Here is a 23,819-nt window from a genome sequence, read left to right as displayed (position 1 = left end):
CCTATAAAAGCCTCAGACTCTGAGCCAGTTGCCTCTCTAAGCTACTTTGCTTTGGGAGTGCCATCTGGCCAGACTAATAAAGGTCTGTTTTACTTTCCAACTTGTCTGGTGTGTTCCTTCCCGGGTGTTCTTCGCTGCAGTCAGCTCCTCGAAGCATTTGGTAAGGCCCTCGGTCTTACACAAGTATGACCCTGGATCCCATCTTTTCATTTTTTTGTCTTTATCTCTTTCCAGAAGTACACAAGGGAAATCTTGGAGGCATGCAGTGCACCTTACTGGAGCATGGGTTACTCACTATCTATCCCTGAAACATTACCTTTTTGCTATACTTTAAGAAATTGGGACCTTTTTAAAGCAGAGCATTTAAAAAAGAAAAAGAATATTTTTCTTTGCAACTCAATATGCGTCAATATAATTTGGAAAATGGAGAGACGTGGCCTCTGAATAGGACCTCAAATTTTAATACAATATTCCAGGTTGATCTCTTTTTTAAGAAAGAGGAAAAGTGGACAGAAATCCCATACATCCATGTTTTTATGGCCTTGTAAATCTGTTACACCCATGTGCCCATGGGGCCAACTGAAACAGAATCAGAGCTGTTAGAATTTGAACTCTTTAGTGATCCAAGCAAAACACACCAGATACCTGCACCAACACCAGCAGAGCCAGCAGAGTCTCCAGAGGCCCCTGAGGAAGGCTCAAAAACTAGTTCAACTCCTTCCTCTACTAAATCCTCTCCCATGGCTGCTTCCTCCATCCTACCTCCTTATCAGCCTATTTACCCCCCACTACCAAAGGAATCCAGCCTTGTTAGTGTAACAATAAATGCCATTTCTTACCATCCCAATGATTCAGGGCTGGGGATTTAGCTCAGTTGTTTCGCTGCCTGCTGCGCAAGTGCAAGGACCCGATGCTCACTAAGAAAAGTCTCAGGTGGAGAATAGGGTGTTACATATCCTCCACTCCATGAGAGAATATCTCCTTCTCTATGAGTGATCCAGCCCAGACTAAACAAAAATTGGGGTAGTTCTCAGAAAACCTAGATAGACTCATAGATGAATTTCAGACTTTGGTTATAACTTATGATCTAACTTGGACAGATCTTTATGTACTATTTTCTACTTGCTGCACCTATATATGGGCTGTAGCACTGGCTAAGGGCAATGAAGTACATGCTCAAAATAATGACAGGGATGTGGGTACAATTGCAGCACCTGAAAGGAACCTTGACTGGCAATACCAGATCTGACACAAAGGCTAGAAAAATGTGATGAAATAATTATTCATTTAATTGAATGTGTAAATGCATGAGTAAGCCAAACAATTATGAAAAGAATAGAGAAATTACCCAGGACAAAGAAGAAAATCTTGCTTTATTTCTGGTTTGCTTAGCCCAGATAACAGGCTGGACAAGTTTTATTAGGAAGATATTTTATTAGGCAATCTGTCTCAGATAGTCATAGAAAACTTCAGAATCAGACTATAGGTATTCAGATTTCTATTAATTAACTTTTAAATTTGGCCTTTGGGGTCTTCAACAACAGGAGCAAAGTAGTGACAAGTGCCAAGGCCCATAGGAGATGAAAACAGACACAGGAATAGGCCTATTTTATTGCTTTGGCATTAGAAAACAAAACCCTGTCTCCTTAAAATGACCCAAAGACAGCACCTACAAAGAAGGAGAATAAGAGTCAAGATAGCTGCTACTTCTTGGAGAGCCTGGAAACTTGTGAAAGAACTGCAGTAAGCTAGGCCCTTCACCTGTGATGTGCCCCCAACAAAGTATCCTCTATGGGCCTTGGCTAGTTCTTGATATGACAGATAAAAATATTAGTTTTGTTTTGTACATTGGAGCTTGTAAATTGGCCTAACTCAAATCCTCTGGACCCCTTTCTAATAAGACCTGTATTGTGATGTGTTGATGGTATCCCTGGGATCAAATGTTTTACAATGCCTCTAACCTGAAAATTTGAAGAATTAATTTTCACTCAGGCTTTCTTAGTTTTCTCAGAATGCCCCACACCATTATTAGGAAGAGAGGGATTTTTTTTTGTCTCTTTGGGGTCAACTCTTCTTCTGGCACCAAAATATTCATCTGCTTTTTTGGGGGAGCATTAGTATCAGATGCAGCAGATAATATACTTAGAGACATGTCTAAAAAAATCTATTGCCAGGGATTTAGCTCAGTGGTGCCACCACCTGCCTCACAAGCACAAGGTCCTGAGTTTGATCCCAGGTACCAAAAAAAAAAACCAACAAAAAACTATCAGAGATAGATCCACAGCTCTGGGATATTAAAATCCTAGGAAAGGCAGTTCATGCCCAGTCTGTTGTCACTTCCTTAAAAGATCCAAATAATCATCCTTGTAAAAGACAATATCATATTAAGTCAGAGGCCTGCCAGTAGCTTCAGCCTCTGATTTCTAAATTCCTTAAGCATTGTCTTTTAGTTCACTGCCAGTCCCTATGCAATATCCCCATCCTTCCAGTACTAAAATGAAATTGAGAATATTGACTACTCCAAGACTTGCAGGCTATTAATGAAGCTAAAAATCCCACTCTATTCTAAAATTTCTAACCCATATACTATTTTAACCCAAATTCTGAGTGGAACTATATGGTTTACTGTCTTAGATATTAAGGATACCTTTTTCTGCATCTCCTTGTATTCTGATTCACAATATCTCTTTGCTTTTGAATGGACTGATCCTGTTACTATGGAAACTGCCAAATATTCTTGAATGGTCCTGCCTAAGGGGTTCAGAGACAGCCTCCACTTATTTGGAAATGTTCTGGAAAAAAATTGAGGTCTCTAAAGTTGAAGAATGGGTCAGTGCTCTAGTATGTAGGTGATCATATTTGTAGCTAGACTCTGATTAAAAAATACTGTTAAATTATTAAATTTCTTGGTGGCTACAGGATACCATGTGTCCCCATAAAAGGCTCAGATATCTCAGCAAAGAGTTAAGTATTTGGGACATATTTTAACCCCAGGTGAATTAACTCTTACCCCTGAAAGAAAAGAGGCTCTTTTAAAACCAGGTCTGCCTCAAAACAGAAGGCAACTCAGGGCCTGCCTAGGGATGGCCAGATTCTGTAGGATATAGATTCCCAGTTTGTACTCATAGCTAAGTCTCTCTTTGAGGCCACACAAGGGCCTGACCATTAGCCTTTAGAATGAACTGGAAGACAGCAGGATGCTTTTCAAAAACTCAAAGATGTTAGGGCTGGGGATTTAGCACAGTGTTTCTGCCACCTGCCTCACAAGCACAAGGTCCCAAGTTCGATCCCCGGTACAAAAAAAAAAACACCCAAAAACTCAAAGATGTGTTGCTCTCTGCTCCAGCTTTGGGAATTCCTGATTTAGATAAGCTATTTACTCTCTATAGAGCTGAGAGGCAAAGCATAGTACTGGGGGTACTTACTCAGAGGCTGGAGTATGCCTGTGGCTTACTTTTCTAAACAATTAGATTCCATGTCATGTGGATGTCTGTAAGATGTTGCTACTCTCCTATGTAGAAACTACAGAACAAGTTTACTCTAGCAGGCCTGATGTTAAAGACCAGCCCTTAGGGAACCATGAAGGAGACTGCTTTACTGATGGGAGCAGTTACATGAATAATGGGACATCAAGGGTAGGTTATGCAGTTTTTAGCCTCCAAGAGGTGATTGGGGAAAAGTTTCATCCTTCAAACACCTTAGCAAAAAAAGAATAAATCATTGCCCTTTCCTGAGCCTTACAGTTAGGAAAAAACAAAAAAGTCAATATCTATACTTATCCAGATATGATTTTTTTAGTTCTTTATGACCATGCAGCCATATGGAGAGAAAGGGAACTATTAACAGAAAAAAATAATTAGCCATTGGTCTGAGATTCTTTCCCTCCTACAAGCAGAGTGGATCTCAAGCCAGGTAGTAGTGATACAATAACGACATCAAAAAGGTAGGTCTCCTGTGATCCAGGAAAATGACTTAGCAGATCACAGTGCCAAATAGGCAGCACTAAATGAGGCCTCACACTCCAAGTCTAACTAAACAGAACTTACAGAAAAATCAGTTTTTTTCTAGTCTTAACCAGTTTTCTCCCAGCTGCATGTAATTTTTATATAGTGGGAATAGATGCAACTCCCAAACCTGCTAGATATCCAAAACGTGTGTTTGTGTTTTCTAAAATAGAAGAGTAAATTCTAGGAACAACGTAGGTGAAGATAGGAAAAATTTATTGAGAGAAAGAAAGCTTCTGTTTAAGAGAGACAGAAGGGGAACTGGAAAATGGGTTGCCCACCCACCCCACCTTTCAAAGATGTTTTCTACAGCAAAGCCATGAGGAGAGGCAGGTAAAAAGTGGGACAAAACTATAAGACCCAATGGAAATTTACAAGGTGGGCATGAGGTGGGACAAAACCATGACCAACCAATAAGATTACAAGTACAGTCACCCAGGTAATATTAATTAAATGGGGATTAAATGGGAAAACAAGTCATGTACAAGGAATTTCCCATTTAGAATGTCAATCACTGCTATCTCTAGGGGAAGTAGTGCCTCTTCTTTTTATAATGCTAACCAGTGAATATGCCTCAATTGTTCTCCATGTTGGTTTATTGCTGTGTTGGCTCCTGGAGGGCTGGCACCTTGTGGACCAGGGACTTAAGGGCTGGCACCTTGAAGGCAGCCCTGTCTAACTGCCTACAAGATATCTAATTAACTTACCTATCTATAATATATTTACTCTCAGACTCCGTAACTGCTGATCTCCACTCTCTACAGATTCTTGCTAAGAGAGCCCTGTAATATCCCTGTTTCTCAGGAATTCTCACTTCTTGCAAGGGTGTCCTCTGCTCTAATACAGATAAGTAAACAATTCACACCTCTGTAAATGGAGTCCTGTGACATCTTGGGAGCTGTTTTCCCTCAGGAAATACAGATAAGGTTGACAACTGTGTTCCTGTAAACAAGGTCTTATGACATCCTGAAATATCTTCCATCTGTTAACTTTCAAGACTAAGCTATAAAAATATCACTGAGTAAAAAACTGCCTTTGTCTCTTTTCACACCAATCCCTTTGGAAAATGTATAAAAACTGGAACTTTTCTTTGTTCAAGGCTCAACATTTGGAAGTGAATCCCTTGAGTCAGTGTTTACATAAAATCCTCAAATAAAATCCTCTTGTTTGCCAGTGGTCTCTCTGTTCACTTAAATCCTGCAACATAACTATAAGCCCTTAATATTCAAAAACTGAAAAGGAATGGGCAAGGCACCAAGGATCTACACTAGGAAAGGATAAATGGTGGGTTAAAGAGGAAGATCATAAACTTTTATTATCTCCAGCTGACCAATGGAAAATTATTAAATAATCCATGATTCATGCCACCTAAGAAGAGAAGCATGGACTACTTGGTCAATCATGTTTTGGGAAGGAAAAGCCACAAATCAACTATTAGGGAAGTCACAAGGGCTGGCCCCTTTTGCCTCTGCAATAGCCCCTGAAGAAAAGGTAAGCCTTTACTTAACCCAGTTCAAAGGTGAAGTGCCTTCCCTGGGGAAGAATGGCAATAGATTTCACCCAGATGCCTCAATGCCAGGAATGCAAATACCTTTTAGCTTTCAATGAGACCTTCCCTGGGTGGATAGAAACATATCCCACACAGACTGAAAAGATCTAAGAAGTTGCTAAAGTTTTGTTAAAAGACATTATTCCTAGGTTTGGACTTGCCAAGTCACTCTAGAGTGATAATGGACCTTCTTTTGTCTCCAGAGTGACACAGGAAGTTTCATAAGCCTTAGCAACAGCTTATTATCTTCATACTTCTTGGCATCCTCAGGCATCAGGAAAGGTTGAAAGGGCCAGTTTACATATTAAAAATACTCCGGCATAACTATGCCAAGAAACCTTAGAGTCTTGGTTAAAATTTACCTATTACTTTACTAAGGTTTAAATTATTCCTATAGCCTCACTCCAGCTAAGCCCTTATAAAATGCTCTATGGTAGGCCATTTCAAATATCAGATCTATTCACTGACCCTAAAACACAGGAAATGATTAAATATATCATCAATTTAGGTCAGGTATAGAAGTCTTTACTCAAATATGACATAAAGTCCTTCCAGCACCAGACTTTGAAATTCATATTCCTAAAATTCAACCAAAGGATCATATGCTACTTAAAGTTTAGAAAAAGGAGTTACCTTTAGGTCAGCTCCTCCCTAAATGGAAAGGTCCCTACTAACTTTGTTTATGGTCACCCACAGCTGTCAGTCTAAAAGGACATACTTCTTGGGTTCATCTATCTAGAATTAAATCTTTCCTTTTGAGACTTTACAGGATTGAGAAGTCAAAGAGACAGAAACTAATGATCAGTACTCCTGTGAGCCTTTGCAGCACTTATGAATACTTTTCAGGAAGAATAAGAAAGCTGATTCAGGATAAATTAGATACATTCATTTGGCTTAAATATATTCTATCACAGCTACACTGTGTCTACTAAAATCAAAGTCAAAGAGTTCATTTTTTTTTATAACCCTTATGCCATTTTCCAGTTGGGGAACTAACGTTGACTTTGACTGGGCCCAGTATATGCCAAAAGCATTAACAAAGATGCATGCTGGATTTAGTGGAGCATTGCCCATTCCTAGTGCATCTAGCAGATCTATTAAAAATTCATGCTGGATTAGTGGAGCATTACCCATTTCTAGTGTATCTGGGCATCAAAAGCATTTCTAGGGCATTGGGTAACCTGGTGGATATCACCTTTACAGGGAGATGATTAGATAAAACTTCAAAATTTTATAGAACCGCTACAAAGTTCAGCAACAATTTTAAAGCTTCCAACCAGGTCTAATGTCTTTCAATGTTTGATAAATGAGACTTTTCATCCAAAGAACTATGGGAAAAGTTTTTCTCTTGCCACAATTAATATTTGTGTGTATTTTTTTTTTTTGGCACCAGGATCAAACTTGGGACCTTGCGCTTGCCAGTCAGGTGGTGGAACCACTGAGGCAAATCCCCGGCTACAATTAATATTTGGATATTAAAAACATAGAGGTCCAGCTATACCCCACACTAAAATTTCCATGATGAAAGATAACCATAAGTTTTCAGATAAATATTTTCAGGTTTATGATGAACATATTTGCCTGATACCTACTATAGGGCAACTCAGCCAACTAGAACCCCTTTGCTGGGAACAAAAAAAATCCCCCATATTTATGATAAGTGAGGTAATGCCACCTGAAATATGAGGTTAATTCCTAACCAAGGCTCTAATCACACTATTGTGTAAAGAGATACTGACTTGTTTGGTACAGACTTATAGAAGGGTAATCTTTTCTATCAGAAGAGATATTTAGGATAATTTCATTTTACACAAATCTCTATTTTTCTTTAAAATCTTATATTTTAAAATGCACATGTGCTTGTTTCACCATTCCTTAGAGAGACAACTTAGGACAAGGGGCCACATGCTAGTCCATCTGGCATAAATTTTGTTTGTAACAAAGATATTCCTGAGTTGCAGTATCTGTTCTGCATTGCAATGATGACCTCATCAAACTAGCCAGTTGAGTTAGACTATGAGGCCATGCTCCCACAAATAGAGTACGCACAGTGAGAACATCACACATTAAGGATAAAATGCAGATGAACCACCAGCACTGTGTGACTGCCCATTTGTCTGTCAGTGGACCCTTCTGCAGAATTAAAGTTTGTCTTGCCTAAAAACTTTTCAAAAGTCTGATTTCTTTTTTTTTCTTTTTTTGGTACTGGGGATTGAACTCAGGTCCTTGTGCTTGCGTGGCAGGCGGCGAAACCACTGAGCTAAATCCCTGGCCCAAGTCTGATTTCTTGTGTCCTGTTTGCAACATCCAAAAATTTATGTCCAACAATTTGGCAGTTCATGCTGGGACCTCCCATTTTGAGAGATGCCAGGACCCTCCCCACCCCACCCGAGAAGATGCATTTCAGGGCTTTTTTGCAGTGGTCTCCTGTCCCTTGGGTGATCAGAACCTCTCAAACTGATAAGGATCCCACCATAATAGAAAGCTACTGGCAAGGCGGGAATAGGCCCAAAGTAAAGCATCAGCTGTGATCAGCCATCTTTATACACAAACCAAGGTAAGAAAGATCATGAATGGTGATAAAGTATTTCCTTGGTGGTCTGGTCATCCCTTGGTATGTGAGGGTAATTGAGAAGTGCCTTGGACAGGAAATAAACATATGGTCCTGATCTACACTTCAGAGACAGACAAATCATTTGGTCTAGAAGTGTGAGAAATTTCTGTGTGAGTGTGGGGGGATATTGAGCCTCTAGGGAAACTCTCATACTTGAAAAAATTGGAATAGCTAATAATCAAGATAAAAAGAGCAATAATAATGAAAATTGGATTAAGACACTACTGGACATGGATAGTACCCACCAGCTCTGGCTGGCCCTTACCCTACTTTCAAGGAGTGCATGTCCTGTAACAGCTTAGTGACAATTTATTCCTGAAACCCTGTGGGAGGATGTTACCAGTCATACTTTTTTCACTTCCAAAGATGGCTCTCTTCCTCCAAAACCAGGGAAGGAGTACGCAGCCTTGCTACCCCTACTGAGACTCAGGGCTGGTATTTGAGCCTCCCTGATACTTGTTTTCTTAGTGTCCCCTCCTGAGGTAAAACAGGTTAGTTTCTCTCCTGGAGCTCCCACTAGTAAACTTTGTCTTTCATGAAAACTCTTTCATTTTGAAGCATGCTTTGCTAAAGATAAGAGGGAGGTCTACATAGTGATTTCAAGGCTAGCCTGCACTACAAAGTGAGAAAAAAATCATAGGGAAAGAGAAAGGTACAACCTGAAATGTCTTAGTCACAATTTGTCTCTTTCTACCTTTAAGATAGAGCTATTCACTCAACCCTCCTCTTCCCCTCCCTCAGGAATGCCAAACCCAGCCGGAAAAACTGACAGGTTTGTTTAAGGTAACTCATCTTAGCACAGGAGATTCTGTAAACAGATCTGAAAATAGCTTAAAAATAATTACACAGGATCTAAAGAGCTTACATGTATGCCTTGGGGAGAGTCAGCTCTCTGTCTCACCAAATGTACTTTACTATAGTCTTCTGAAAGCTGTGTGCACACAGGCATTCACAAAGGGTAACAGGAAGGTCGAGGGGCAGTACCTTACATCTCTCTGCTGTTCCTTCCCTTGTTTCTTGTGCCTGAAGCCCCATGCTCCCTGGCACCATCCACTGTGGCTCCTTATTCTGCACAGAGAGCCCCAGCAAAGACAGAGGTGGAGACAGAGGCAGCAATGACTGTGCCGGGTCAAAAAAATCTCTCGCTTTGCATCCCCCCTTTTCCTCTTGCTTGCAGCTGAGCCCTGCTGCCACTGTGCAGGCTGTGATTTGGCCACCAGAAAAGAGCATGGGGGATGAGGTGGGGGTAAAGACAGTTTCAGATAAGGGTTATGTCATAACCTAAAATAATAGCTGTTGCCTGATTTATGAAAGATGACATGACCTATGCACCTGAGTGCACTCTGAATAAATATAAAGTTTTATGTGTTCTATATATTATCTTGTCTCATCATCTGTCTGTTAATTTATTTAATAACTACAACTGCTTTTAAAGGTTTTGGAACTCATGTTAATTTTCATTTTCTTTTGTTTTTGCCCTTGTAAACTTCTCACTCTTAAGAGAATGAGCCAGAATGGGGCTCATTACAGAACAATAGTCTAATAGGCTTAGAGAACACTTATAAATAAAAGCCTTAAAGTTTGGTAATATAGAAATTATATGTGATTTAGGCTGTGCATGTTAACTTTAGTAGGAACTTTTTGTATATTTAACCTCCAAAAGGTTCCTACTTAATTTGATTTATAAATAGACACTCATGATACAAGTGCTTTTTGGTTTACACAGCTTAACAATGGGATAATTTAAATCAATTGGTAAAAGTAAATATGCTTTTAAAGTTGGTGACATAGTTCCTTTAAGGTTGTTGGCTAACCAAAATGATATCAAAATTGGTTTTATAAATAAAATACCTATTGTTGGTATATGATAAATTAAAATACTATATATACTATATATGTTTATAATATAGCATAATACTATATATGTATAACTATATCCTAAATGTTAACTATTATGATTGATTCTTGTGAGTTATTTAAATAAGATTGTTGAGATAACTCAGTGAGGGTGATGTCACTGTTAAATATATATTAGTAAATATTTTATTGTAATGTATTTATGATAAATATAACCAAATGTTTAAGTTTTCCTACCCCAAACTCAACTCTTTGGAGCTCACCATTAATCCATTCAAACCTGTTGACCTGTTGCTGATAAAGACCTGAAAAGAGGAAAAACTCCAACTGACCTAGGAAGTTCCCTATCAGGTGCTCCTGATACCGAGACAGCTCAGCTATGAAGACTGTTAAAGTGGGGTGGACTCACTATGTTTGGATCAGGAGACCGATAGGAAATCTTTGGGAGGTACCAGTGTCACCTAAGAAAACTGTTCAAGCTGATTTTAAGAAAGAAAAAAAACCCAAAAAAAACCTAGTTTAGATAACTATATAAAAAATGAGAGGTTGGAATGTGGGATTAGGATCTTAAAAAGGGATTCTTGACTACCCTGTTAAGCTGATAATAATATAACTAAAAACACAGCCTCTCTAACTTTGAGATTTGATGCCTGCCAAGTATTATCTTATAAAAGTTTAAAATGTCACAGAATCAGACCCTCTAAGCATGCTTGTCCTTATGGTTAAATCTAAGATTTTTTAACCAAAGGGAACCCCAACTAACTCCCTAACTCACAAGATAATGATCCTAAAAACATAGAATTAGTCAAAATAAAGGACTTGAGACAGACTTTAGAGATTAAGACAGGATATAAGGGGATGAATGCCCGGGTTGAATGGGTAAAGTTTTCAATACAGGCTCTTACCAAAAATGACTACTACACATGTGCCATGACAAGACCACAGGCACAGGTTGTTCCTTTCACCAATCCTGATGAAATGTGTTGCATGATGGGCCTATATCAGAACAAGAATTCTTGAGAAAAATGAGACCTGTATGAGTCTGTCACTGTTGTTCCCATTGCTATGGGAGATGGAACTGAAGGAGGTCCCTCCCTTCTCCATAGGGAATGTGAGTTACTCTCTTGCTTCTATAGGCAGGGAGAATGAATTACTGAGCTCATGGGAGACTTGGCTACCTGCACCCACATCCTAAATGTCTCTTGTGTGTCATGCAAATACTCACCCCTCACCATTCCCCAGGCTGATGTCTGGTGGTATTATAAAAAAGGAAGCTCTATAATTTACTACCTCCCTATTAGACCAGGATTTGTACCTTTGTCTAGGTAGTCATTCCCTTCACACTGGCATTCCATCAGATCCCAGAACAAGAGGCTTTTTTAAACTTGGAGATCCTTATGAGGATCCTTTGACCCCAAAACATACATATTTGTGCAAATATATATGTTTGCACAGCAGAGTCCCCAGTAAATTTAAGACACAGAATTAGATAGTGGCTGGATTCAAGTCAATATTGTTCTGGTGGTCCACAATCAACAAACATGTAGATTAGAAAAACTATATTTACTATAACCAACAGAGGTTTGTTAACTAAAATAGAGATGCTATCAGGGAAATAACAAAACAATTAAGCTCTACCTACAAAATGGCCTTGGACAACAGGCTTGCTTTAGATATAATCTTAACAAAAAAAGGGAAAAAGTAAAAAAGAGGAAGTATATACAATGATAGACAGTCAATGCTGTACTTTTATTCCAAATAATACAACTCCAGTTGGTACCATAAGAAAATCTCTACAGGGTCTGACAACTCTGACTAATGAGTTAACAGAAAACTTGGGAACAGAAAACTTTCTCTGACCTAATGGAGCAATGGTTTAAAAAAAATTGAGAGAAAAATAACGATCTCAGTCCTGAGTTCTCTTATCATTGTGTTTGGGACAATGACTTTAATGAGATGTTATATCATTCTCTGTGTGGGGAGGTTAGGACAAAGACAGATATAGACAGTCCTTACTAAACAGTCCTCAGTTACCTACCAAAACAATCTGCTTCTGTTAAAAGCCTCAGACCCAGATCTTGAAAGTCAAGGAATATTATTTGAGTTTGAAGAAAAGAATAACAGTATATGATAAAGAGGGAGAAATTGTGAGAAAGGTAGTAATTTCTGTCAGAAGGGATAATTAGAATAACTCCATTTTATGCAAACTTCTATTTTTCTGTAAAATCCTACTTTTGTAAAATGTATATGTGCTTGTTTCACCATTCCTTAGGAAGACAACTTAGGACAAGGGGCACATGCCAGTCCATCTGCAATAAATTTTTTGTGTAACAAAGAGATTCCTGAGTCACAGTATCTATTCTGTCTAGCAACCATGACCTCATCAAACTAGCCAACTGGGTTAGACTGTAAGGCCATGCTTCCACCAATAGAATAAGAACAGTGATGGCCTCATGCATTAGGCATAAAATGCAGATGAATCACTAGCTCTGTGTGCCTGCTCCTTTGTCTGGCAGTTCACCATTTTGCAGAAATAAAGCTTGACTTGCCAAAAACTTTTCAAAAGTCTGGTTTCTTGTGTCCTGTTTGTAACATCTGAAAATTTATGTCCAACAGACTGGAAGCAAGAGTTGGAATAAGATGGCCAGCTCCAAACAGTACTCAGTAGCTCTGTGGAACAATCCCATGGCCTTAGTAGTCTTCAGAATGGATAGGAAGATCTGTGCTAGAGTATCTATGGATCCAAGAGTGCTGGGGTTAAGTCATAGATCAACCATGTAGCCTCACAGTTTTAAGATATCAATGGACCAGATCAGTTTTCCTGGCACAATTATCTGGCTCCTATGTTTATTCCACAAATAGGACTTCAGGATGTAATGGGGCACATTGAGTCTCTTACTAACTATATCAAAAGAGCTCCAGATGACACCACAGAGGGTATTTTGTTATTAAATTCAGAATTAAAAATGATGAGAAAATCCATTCCACAAAACCAAATGGCCATAGCTATTCTAATAGTAGCACAACATGGAACAAATGCCATTGTCAAAACAGAATGTCCTGTGTTCATTTCTAATATCTCTGCAAGTGTGTCCTCTGCTTTGCACGATTGTAGGAGGCCACTGTCAGATGTCTCAAAGCCCGGCATCTGAGGGCACTTGAGGTCACCTGAAGACACAACTCTGCCATTTAGCACAGACACACAACAGAGTTTGTTATAATAATAATGAATCATCATGGATGACCATGCACATACCACACAGTTATGTGAGGTAGCCCAAAATGTTTTGTCTTACTGTGTCTTACCTAAGCTGATAAAGAACTACTATAAGTTCTGTTCTGGAAATTAAAGTTTGGTACCTGCTTTTGTAGTGTCTGCTCCATGTATGTTCTTTTCTTTGGTAATCTTGCCTGACTGGGCCTCCCTTTGGTCCACCAGCTCCAACACTTGGAGTAGTCTAGTAGGATGATCAAGTGAGTGTCCCCACCATGGCATCTGCAGAAGCAATGCTGGAAAGTAGGGGAGTACCCTGGAGAGTTACTGCAATGTATCCCATAGCCTCACTCTGCCTGCCAGTAGCAACATTCTTTGCAGCTTGGAAAGCTTCCAAGAACTGGGAGGCAATTAACCTGACACCTGGAGATGTTTTATGGGACTTGTAAATGCTGGAGGCACAAATTCCTCTCCCCCACAATTGCCAGTGCCAAATCTGGGCAGATCTGATAGCGTCTGGCTTAGATGCTGAGAAGGTGGATGGGCAGCCCTTAAATGTGTTGCTGTATTTGTGACAGCATTTGCTCCCTGACCATGGGGGCAAAGGGAAAAGCAGCCCCTGCAAAGCAGGATGAGCTGACTCTGGCAGCCTTTTACCCAGACTAGGAGACAAGCTGAGGTACCTGGTTGCTAGGGACCCTGGGAGACTGGAGGTCACATGTGGAATTAACTATTTATTGGTCCCCCAAAAATGTTCAGCATGTACTGGCATTGTTGGATACTGGAGCTGAGTCAATGCTGATCCATGGCAACCCTGACTATTTTTTATAGGACCTACTGCACACATAGAAGGGTATGGAGGCCACTATATTATGGTCCAGAAGGCCAAGGTGACTTTGAGCATTGGTTGTTTGCAAGTTCCTATGATGTTTATGTTTCCCCAGTTGCTGAATATATCCTGGGGGTGGACATGCTGACTGGTACTGAGTTACACACCATACAGGGAGAATTTTGTTTGCAGATTTACATGATAAAAATTATTGTCCAAGGTCATCCTCTTCATGCTCTGCTGACTCTCCCATAGGCAATGCAGGTTGTGTGTGTGAAGCAGTACTAGCTGGGGGTCATGAGGAAATAGAACTGATTGTTTTGAGGTTGGAAGAAGCTGGAGTGATACGCCTTGCACAAAGTCCTTTCAATTCTTCTGTTTGGCCTGTGTGGAAGCCTGATGGAACTTGGAGAATGACTGTGGATTATGGGCAACTGAATAAAGTGACTCCTCCATTGCATGCAGTGGTACCCAATATTCCTGATTTGATGGACTGGCTCACACCGATGTTGGGTCTATATCACTATGTAGTGGACTTGGCCAATGCATTCCTCTCCATTGCTATCACACCTGAAAGTCAGGACCAGTTTGCTTTCACCTGGGAGGGCAGATAATGGACTTTTCGAGTGTTTCCACAAGCATATTTGAATAGCCCTATTTTGTGCAATGGCCTGATGGTCCAGGGTCTGGCCACATGGACCAAGCTGCACTCTGTGTCTTTGTTCCATTATATTGATGCTATAATGTTAAATTGTGATTCCCTTACATATTTGCAAGCTGCCACACACAATCTAAAAAAGCTCTGCTGGGCTGGGGGTGGGCCATCAATAAGACAAGGTCCAGGGCCCTGGCTTATCTGTCAAATTCTTGGGTATTATCTGTTTGGGTAAAACAAAAGTAATCCCTGATGCAATAATTGATAAGATCCAGGCACATCCCAGACCAACAACTGTACATCAGTTACAAGCATATGTGGGCTTGCTAGGTTTCTGGTGGGCATTCATTCCACACCTAGCCACCTTGTTGTGCCCTCTATACCAGATGACTCAAGAGGGTGCAACATGAAAGTGGATTGATGCAGCAGAAGCTGCTTTGCAGAACTTGAAGAGGGCAGTCACTCAAGTATAGGCCCTTAAAGTTGTTTACTGTACACTCCCTTTCACCATAATGGTGAATGCTGATGAAGTTGGGTTTGTGACAAAAGCAGAGGAAGTGGAAGCACCCTATTGGCTTTTGGTCACAGGTGTGGAAAGGAGCTGAAAGCAGGTATTCCCTGATTGAGAAGCAGTAGATAGCAGTATACACTACTCTGCACACCTGTGAAGGAATCAAGACTCATGGGAGCTTGGTCAGACTATAACACATGTGGTGTACCATGTGTCAGGACATAGGCCACTCCTCTCACCACGGGATGATTTAGCAGAGTTCACTTTTTTTTTGTATTAAATACTTTTATTGGTACATTGTAGGTATACAACACAATTGCATTTCTCATTGGGAACTGTACCTTTACATAATGCATCTTGGTTCTTATTTTTTCCCCATTCCTAGCCCTCCCTTCAAGCCCTCCACCCTTCCCTATTTACAAAGACTTTACTTCCATTTTTTCCTTTTCTTATCATTTTTCCTTCCCCTTCTTTCATTTCCCCTGCCCCTCCTACTACCCCTACCCCTTTGGACCTTTTCTTCCTATTTTACATTATCGATTACTCATTCTAATCATTGGTACATTTTAGGTATACAATGTAATGACATTCATCATTGGAATTTTGCACCTTTACATAGTCTCTCTTGGTTCTTATATTTCACCCTTGTCCAGCCCTCCCTTCAACCCCTCCAATCCTCCCTATTTACAAAGATTTTGTTCCTATTTTTCCATTTTCTCATATTAATCCCATTTCCTTATATCCTTTCGCCTAGCCCTCCCACTTCCTTCCATTTTGCCGCTTTTCTTCCTATTTCACATGACCTATTATACATTTAGTCCTTATTTACACTTTCAGTTTCTCACACCAGAAAAACTATTCGGTATTTATTCATGTGTGTCCTATTTATTTCACTTAAGAGTATCTTCTCAATGTGCATCCACTTAGCTATACATGTCTCTAATTTCTCATTTTTTATGGCTGAGTAGTACTATATTTTTAAAAAACCACATCTTCGTTATCCAGTTTCCAGTTGATAGGCATTTGGGCTGTTTCCAAGTTTTAGCTATTACAAACTGTGCTGCTATGAACATGGGTGCACATATATCACTGTGGTATGATTCTTTTAATTCTTTGGGGAAGATAACCAGCAGGGGAATAGTGGGATCAAATGGGACTTCTAGTTCTACCTCTTTGAGGTGTCTCCATACTGATTTCCACAGTGGTTGCACCAGTCTACACTCCCACCAGCAGTGGAGCAGGGTTCCTCTTTCCCCACAGCCCTGCCAGCATTTGTTATTGGTGGATTTCCTGATAGCAGCCGTTCTTTCTGGAGTGAAGTGGAATCTCAGCATTGTTTTCATTTGCAACTCTCGAATGATCAGTGATGTTGAACATTTTTTCATGTATTTATTTGCTATTTCTACTTCTTTGTCTGAAAAATGTCGGTTCATTTCAGATGCCCATTTTTGGATTGGGTCTTTAAATTTGGGTGGTCTGATCTTTTTAAGTTCTTTATAGATTCGAGATAGTAAACCTTTGTCTGAGGAAGAGCAGGTGAAGATTTTTTCCCACATTGTAGGTTGCCTCTTCACACTGCTGGTGGTTTCTCTTGCTTTGCAGAAGCCTTTTAATAAGAAGAGATCCCATTTGTTGATTGTGCTAGTTCACAGGCAACTAAGGTTTTGTTCATAAAATCTTTTCCTACACCGATGTCTTCAAGGGTTCTACCTAACCTCTGTTCCAACTGGTTCAGAGTTTCTATTTTAATATTTAGATCGTTAATCCACTTTGATTTTATTTCAGTGCATGGTGAGAGATACAGGTCTAGTTTTAATCTTTGGCAAGTTGAAGCCCAATTTTTCCAGCACCATTTATTAAAGAGGCTATCTTTCCTCCAGTGAGGGTGTTTGGCTCCTTTGTCAAAGACGAGATGGCTGAGTGTGTCTGGTGTTGTTTCTGCATCTTCTACTCTGTTCCACTGGTCCTCAGGTCTGTTTCTTTGCCAGTACCATGCTGTTTTTATCACAGTAGATTTGTAGTATAGTTGCAGGTTGGGGATTGTGATACCCCCTGCCATGTCTCTGTGACCTAGAATTGCTTCTGCTATTCTGGGTCTCTTCTTGTTCCAAATGAATTTTTCGATTATTTTCTCAAGGTCCATGAAATATACTGTTGGGATCTCAATTGGAATTGCATTAAATCTATATAGCAGTTTTGGAAGTATGGCCATTTTCACTATATTAATCCTTCCTGCCCAGGAACAGGACATGTCTGTCCATTTTCTGATATCATTTTCAATCTCTCTTTTCAGAGTGCCATAATATTCAGAGAAGAGTTCTTTTATTACTTTCTTTAGGTTGATTCCTAGGTATTTCAGTTTTTTGGATGCTATTGTGAAAGGAATTATTTGCCCTATTTCTCTCTCAGTGAGTCTGTCATTTGTGTAGAGGAAAGCTATTGATTTCTGTGCGTTGACCTTGTAACCAACTACATGACTGAATTTGGGTATTAAGTCTAGAAGAATTTTGGTGGAGTTCTTGGAGTCTTCTATATAGAGTATCATGTCATCTGCAAATAATGACAATTTGACTTCTTCATTACTTATCTTTATTCCTTTTGTTTCTTTCTCTTGTTTAATTGCAATGGCTAATGTTTCCAGAACTATATTGAACAAGAGTGGTGATAGTGAACATCCTTGTCTTGATCCTGATTTGAGTATGAAGGATTTCAGTTTTTGACCATTTAGTATCATACTGGCTGTTGGTTTTTCATAGATGGCTTTTATCAGTTTGAGGTAGAGACCATCTATTCCAATTTTTTGTAGGGTTTTTATCATAAATGCATGTTGGGTTTTGTCAAATGCTTTTTCTGCATCTGTGGAGATAATCATATGGTTTTTGTCCTTGACTCTACTGATATAGTGTATTACATTGATTGATTTGTGTATGTTGAACCATCCCTGCATCCCTGGGATGAATCCTACTTGATCAGGTTGTATGATCTTCTGCATTCTATTTGCTAATAACTTATTAAGGATTTTTGCATCTATGTTCATTAGTGAGATTGGCCTATGGTTCTCCTTTTCGGTTGGGTCTTTCTCTGCTTTGGGGATCAAGGTGATGCTTGCTTCTAGGAATGAATTTGGGAGTATTGCTTCCCTTTCAATTTCATTGAAGAGTTTAAACAGTAGTGGCAGCAGTTCCTCTCTAAATGTCTTGTAGAATTCAGCAGTGAAGCCATCAGGGCCTGGGCTTTTCTTAGTTGATAAATTTTTAATTACATTTTCAGTTTCATTGCTTGATATTAGGTTGTTCAGAATTTTTAGGTCTTCTTTGTTCAACTTTGGTAATTCATATGTATCTAGGAATCTGTCCATTTCTTCTGTGTTGTCCATCTTATTGGCATATAGGTTTTGGAAGTAGGTATTGATGATCCTCTGGATTTCTGCTGGGTCTGTTGGAATTTCACCCTTTTCATTCCTAATTGCATGGATTTGGGCCTTTTCTTTCCTTTTTTCAACAAGGTTGGCTAAGGGTTTGTCAATTTTGTTGATTCTTTCGAAGAACCAACTCTTGGCTTCATTGATTTTTTGTATCGTTCTCTTAGTCTCCATTGCATTGATTTCTCCTCTGATCTTTATAATTTCCTCCCTTGTATGAGCTCTCGGGTTGTCCTGTTCTTCTTTTTCTAAAAGGTTGAGGTTCAGCATCAGGTTGTTTAATTGGGCTCGTTCTGTTTTCCTAATATGAGTATTCACTGCTATGATTTTCCCTCTTAAGACTGCTTTCATTGTGTACCATAGATTCCGATATGTTGTATTGTCATTGTCATTTAATTGAAGGAACTGTCTGATTTCTTCTTTAATTTCCTCTGTGACCCATTGGTTATGCAGAAGTGTGTTGTTCAATTTCCACATGTTTATGAAATTTTTTGAGTTTCTTTTGCTACGGATCTCCAATTTCATTGCACTATGGTCTGATAATATACAGGGGATAAATGCAATTCCTTTGCACTTACTTAAACATGTTCTATGTGTGAGTATGTGGTCTATTTTGGAGAATGACCCATGTGCGGCTGAGAAGAATGTGTATTCTGATTTTGTGGGGTGGAACACTCTGTAAACATCTGTTAAGTTCATTTGTTCAAGAGTTCGATTGAGTTCTAGTATTTCATTACTTATATTTTGTCTAGTTGATCCATCCATTTGTGACAGTGGGATGATGAGGTCCCCCACTACAGTTGTATTAGTGCATATATGGCTTTTCATGTCTGTTAGTATTTGTTTTATATAGTTGGGTGCACTAGTGTTTGGTGCATATTTATGATTGTCATATCTTCCTCTTGGATTCTTCCCTTTACAAGGATGTAGTGTCCTTTTTCATCTCTCTTAATCAATGTTGGTTTGAAATCTACTTGATCTGCCAAGAGGATAGCTACTCCTGCTTTTTTGCAGGTTCCTGTCGCATGGAGTATTGTTTTCCACCCTTTAACTTTCAGTCTATGAGTTTCCTTTTGAATTAAGTGTGTTTCTTGTATGCAGCACATCGTTGGATTTTGCTTCTTGACCCATTATGCCAGTCTATTTCTTTGGATTGGTGAATTGAGACCATTAACATTGATGGTTATAACTGAAACATATTGACTTGTCATTGCCATGACTTTTTCTTTTTGTTGGGTTCTCCCCCTTTCCATATAATTTCTTGTCATGCCAGATGGGTTCATTTTGCTTTGCTTCCAGGGTTTGTGATCCTCAATGTCTGTTCCTAGGATATTGCGTAAAATTCTTTGGAGTGCTGGTTTCGTATTCACGAAGTTCCTAAGGTGCTCTTTGTCATGAAAGTATCTTATATCTCCATCCATTTTGAAAGATAGTTTTGCAGGGTACATCAATCTGGGTTGGAGGATATTTTCTTTTAGGGCTTGGAATATGTCACTCCAAGCTCTTCTTGCCTTAATGGTTTGTGTTGAGAAGTCTGCTGTGATTCTGATGGGCTTTCCTTTGTATGTGATTTGTTTCTTTTCTCTGACTGCTTGTAGAACTTTGTTCTTCTGTTGTGTTTCTGGAATCTTAACAATTATATGCCTATGTGTAGATTTTTTTTTGATCAAGACTATTTGGAGTCCTATATGCCTCACTTATCTGTATGTCAAGCTCTTTTCCCCTGCTTGGGAAGTTTTCTGCCATTATTTCTGTGAAGAGATTTTTTATTTCATCTCCATTCTCTCCTGTTTCTTCACTGAGTCCAATCAGTCTTATGTTATTCTTCTTTGCATCATCTAGCAGCTGCTGGATTGATCTCTCATGTTCCCTTATAATTTTGAAGCAATTTTTCTTTTCCTGGTTACTAATTGCAATCTTATCTTCTATATCTGAAATTCTGTCCTCACATTGGCTCATTCTGCTCTGTAGACTTTCAGTGGAGTTTTTCATGTCCTGGAAATCTATTTGCATCTGTTTTATGGATTCCATTTGTTTCCTATGTTGGGATTCCGTCATGTTCCTGAGCTCCTCTCTAGATTTATTAATCATGTCTTGCACTAAGGGCACAATTTCTTCTGTTATCTGAGAAATTATTTCTGATTTCATTTTTTCCAGATCCCCTTTTGTTGCCAGTTCAGTGGGTCCAGGTGGTTGAGTACCAGAGTGTTCCATCTCATTTGCCTTTGGGGTTGCTGTAGGTGATCTGGTAGTCTGGTTTTGAGACTTATTTATGTGTTTTCTCATTTCAACTGGTGTGGGGTCCTGATGGCACCTGCATGGACTACCTGCTCTGAGCTGGGAGAGGTGGGACAGGGGCCAGGAGCAGTGGTAGGGATGGTGGCCCAAAAGCCCTTTCCTCTGGGCTGGGAGCAGCGGGAGGGATGGTGGCTGGAAAGCCCCTTCCTCTGGTCAAGGAGCAGTGGGATGGTGGCTCGGAAGCCCCTACCTCTGGGCCAGGAGCAGCAGGACTCAGTGTTATGGTCTGGTGCTCTGGTGTACTCTGTGTCTTTGTAGTGTGGAACCAGGTGGCTGCCCCAAAGACATGTTCTTATTCACAGTCATTAAACTGGACAAAGTTTGTCAATATTTGTGTTCTTCATAATTCAAATTTTAATAGATCAATTTTAAAATTCACAATAATGGTTAATAATGTAGAGTACCAGAACAATACAATAGCAGCCAGGCACATTTTAATACCCTTCCTTTCCTGATTTTAATTGCAGAAGTTTTGTAGGAACTCTTGCCTGTGAAAGAGTTTACTTTCAAAAATTCATTAATTCAAGGTCACGATGTTAACTCAAGTTAGTAAAGAGAGGTATTTGAAATCTCTCAGAAAAACATATCAATTTAAAATTCTGATGCTATTATTTTAATTTATCACTGAAATATTAATGCAATTTTATTTTGACATTCTTATCAAACTCCATTTTCAGGTAATTCTCAGTAAAGAGATGGAAAATAACAGATTAGTTTCTGGCATAGCTGAAACTACCCTCTGGCAAGATCTTTTTCAAATGTCAAATCTGGTCTCTCAAAAAGGATAGGACAATTCAGTTTAAGGATTATATACATTTAACCTAGTGACATTAATGGTAATATTTTTGTGCCTAATAGGGATCATGTTTAAGGCTTACTGAATTTAATTTGCAAAATATCATTAGAACGTTAAGGAAAAAAGTCACATCTTTCCACCTAAAAGAAGGAAGAGACAAGGACACAGACCCTAGGAAAAGAATGACAATGAATAACCAAAAACTTAATTTTAGGTATAGAGATAGTTTTTTTGTTTTGTTTTGTTCATTTTTTTGTTTTTGGTCTTGGGGATTGAATCCATGGGTACCTCTCTAGCCCCAGACCTCAATTTTTGAGACAAGTTACCAGGTCTCCTAGGTTGGACTACAACATGTTATCTTCTGCTTCAGCCTTCTAGAATGCTGAGATTATAGTTAAGATAGTTTGTGCTTTAATGTTAGAAACTGTACTTTCTCCAGAATACTAAAGATTCACATATACTTGAGCAGAACTTAAAGTTTTCACATTGAAACATTAGATTTTAAAGCTCAGTTTCTCAAACAGTATAATTTTCCTGACCAATCATATCTAGTTTAGTTTTAGTATTTTTCCCTACGATCCCACTGAGGCCCTTTGTCAGGTAATTTTTACAGCAAAATTGTAACATGGGAATAATCAACCTATAGGATTATATATATAACCACTTAGCTAATATTGATCCAATAGGGCAATGAGTCATGTAGCTAGGATGTATAGAGAAAACAAAGCTGTTTTTTAGTATGGGTCTTGATGTTCTGATCACCCACCTATGTACTTGATGCCTACCTGGACCCCCTGGACCAGTGGTGCTAATTACAGTATAATCTCAAGTTGGTATTTACTGCTAGGAAAGCCTGCAGGCCTTGGTATTGCTTCTCCATGCTGAGGCCTAGTTGTCTTCAAATTTGCTCCCAGTCACAATTCTGAAGTATTTATTCTTGTGTTGATTTTCTTGAGGGCGCAAATCCCTTTCTGATTGTGTATTAATATCTATCTAATTTAGCTGTGTATAATCTTGTAAGATATCATCTCATATTCACTAACTTTTTCTGTCACTTCTACAATGTGTAATGACACCCAAATAGCTCCCATTTTTAGCTGAAGTTTATCACAAAAATCATTTTTATTTCCAGAATATTAACAAAGTGAATTCTGTCAGAAGTAGTTGTATGTTGTTTGGGCACAGTGGGAAAAAACAGCACTTGTGAAAAATAAAATGAAATAAGACTTGAAAATTGCTTCCAGGATGGTGTGACACAAAATGTGGAGACAGCTCAATTTTTATCTCTCTATTTTTTAGCATGCTTAAAATTTTATTTTCATTTTAAAATTTTTATCAATGCATGTTTGTAGAACATAATGATTACATTCACTGTTGGGAATTAGTTCATGTAAATAATACATCTTAATTCTATTTTCATTCCCTTTATCTCCCCTCCCTTCCTCTTTGATCATCTTCCCTTTTGCAAAAGATCTAAATACCTGTTTATTATTGTGATCGTTTATTTTCTTTAATTTATTTTTATTTTGAGTTTCTCAAGTAAAAGAAACCATGAATCTCTTAAGGCAGAATCATAACATATATTATCTTGAAAACTTACAGTTTTAATCGAATGGAGTACCTAATATAGCTTCAGAAATTTAGAAAAACTTAGTACAACATATTCTGAAATCAATTTCTTTGAAATTTGCAATCTTACCTTTGCTGCTTTCTTCCCCTTAGATGTCCACTGATTAAGGATAAAATGGAGGCACAGGAAGACAAAACAAAACAGAAACAAAAAAAATAAAAAATCAACTCCAATTTGTTTAATGAATATACATATTTTTAAAAGCTTGTCAATATTCCCACTGCAACCATACATAATTTTCATCTGTGATAACTATTTTCATCTGCTGTAATTTTTAGTGGTTTCAGTGAAAGTATATAATAACATTGTAAATATCATGCAACAATATGAAGAGCCATATAAAAACTTTCAACTACCATGAAGAAATTAAGTTAGGTAATTAGTCTACAGAGGCATTGACCAAAAAAAGGGCACCTTTGAATCAGATGTTCTCTTATGATA

At 38.8% G+C, this 23,819-nt stretch overlaps 1 long non-coding RNA gene across 1 annotated transcript in view; it reads right to left on the bottom strand.

Annotated features, from left to right (window-relative positions):
• The window catches only part of LOC147822503 (uncharacterized), a 532,973-nt gene extending 509,493 nt beyond the window's left edge, over positions 1 to 23,480 (bottom strand). The window contains exon 1 of the long non-coding RNA XR_015445544.1: positions 23,448 to 23,480. This is a non-coding gene — a long non-coding RNA (uncharacterized LOC147822503). The remainder of the gene's footprint in view (positions 1 to 23,447) is intronic.
• Positions 23,481 to 23,819: the final 339 nt, after the last annotated feature.

This window comes from Heterocephalus glaber, unplaced genomic scaffold, assembly GCF_053883595.1.
Source record: "Heterocephalus glaber isolate CG9 unplaced genomic scaffold, H.glaber_assembly_v1.0 deba00001613, whole genome shotgun sequence".
Classification (NCBI taxonomy): Eukaryota; Metazoa; Chordata; class Mammalia; order Rodentia; family Bathyergidae; genus Heterocephalus; species Heterocephalus glaber.
This window is presented reverse-complemented; position numbering and strand designations above follow the sequence as displayed.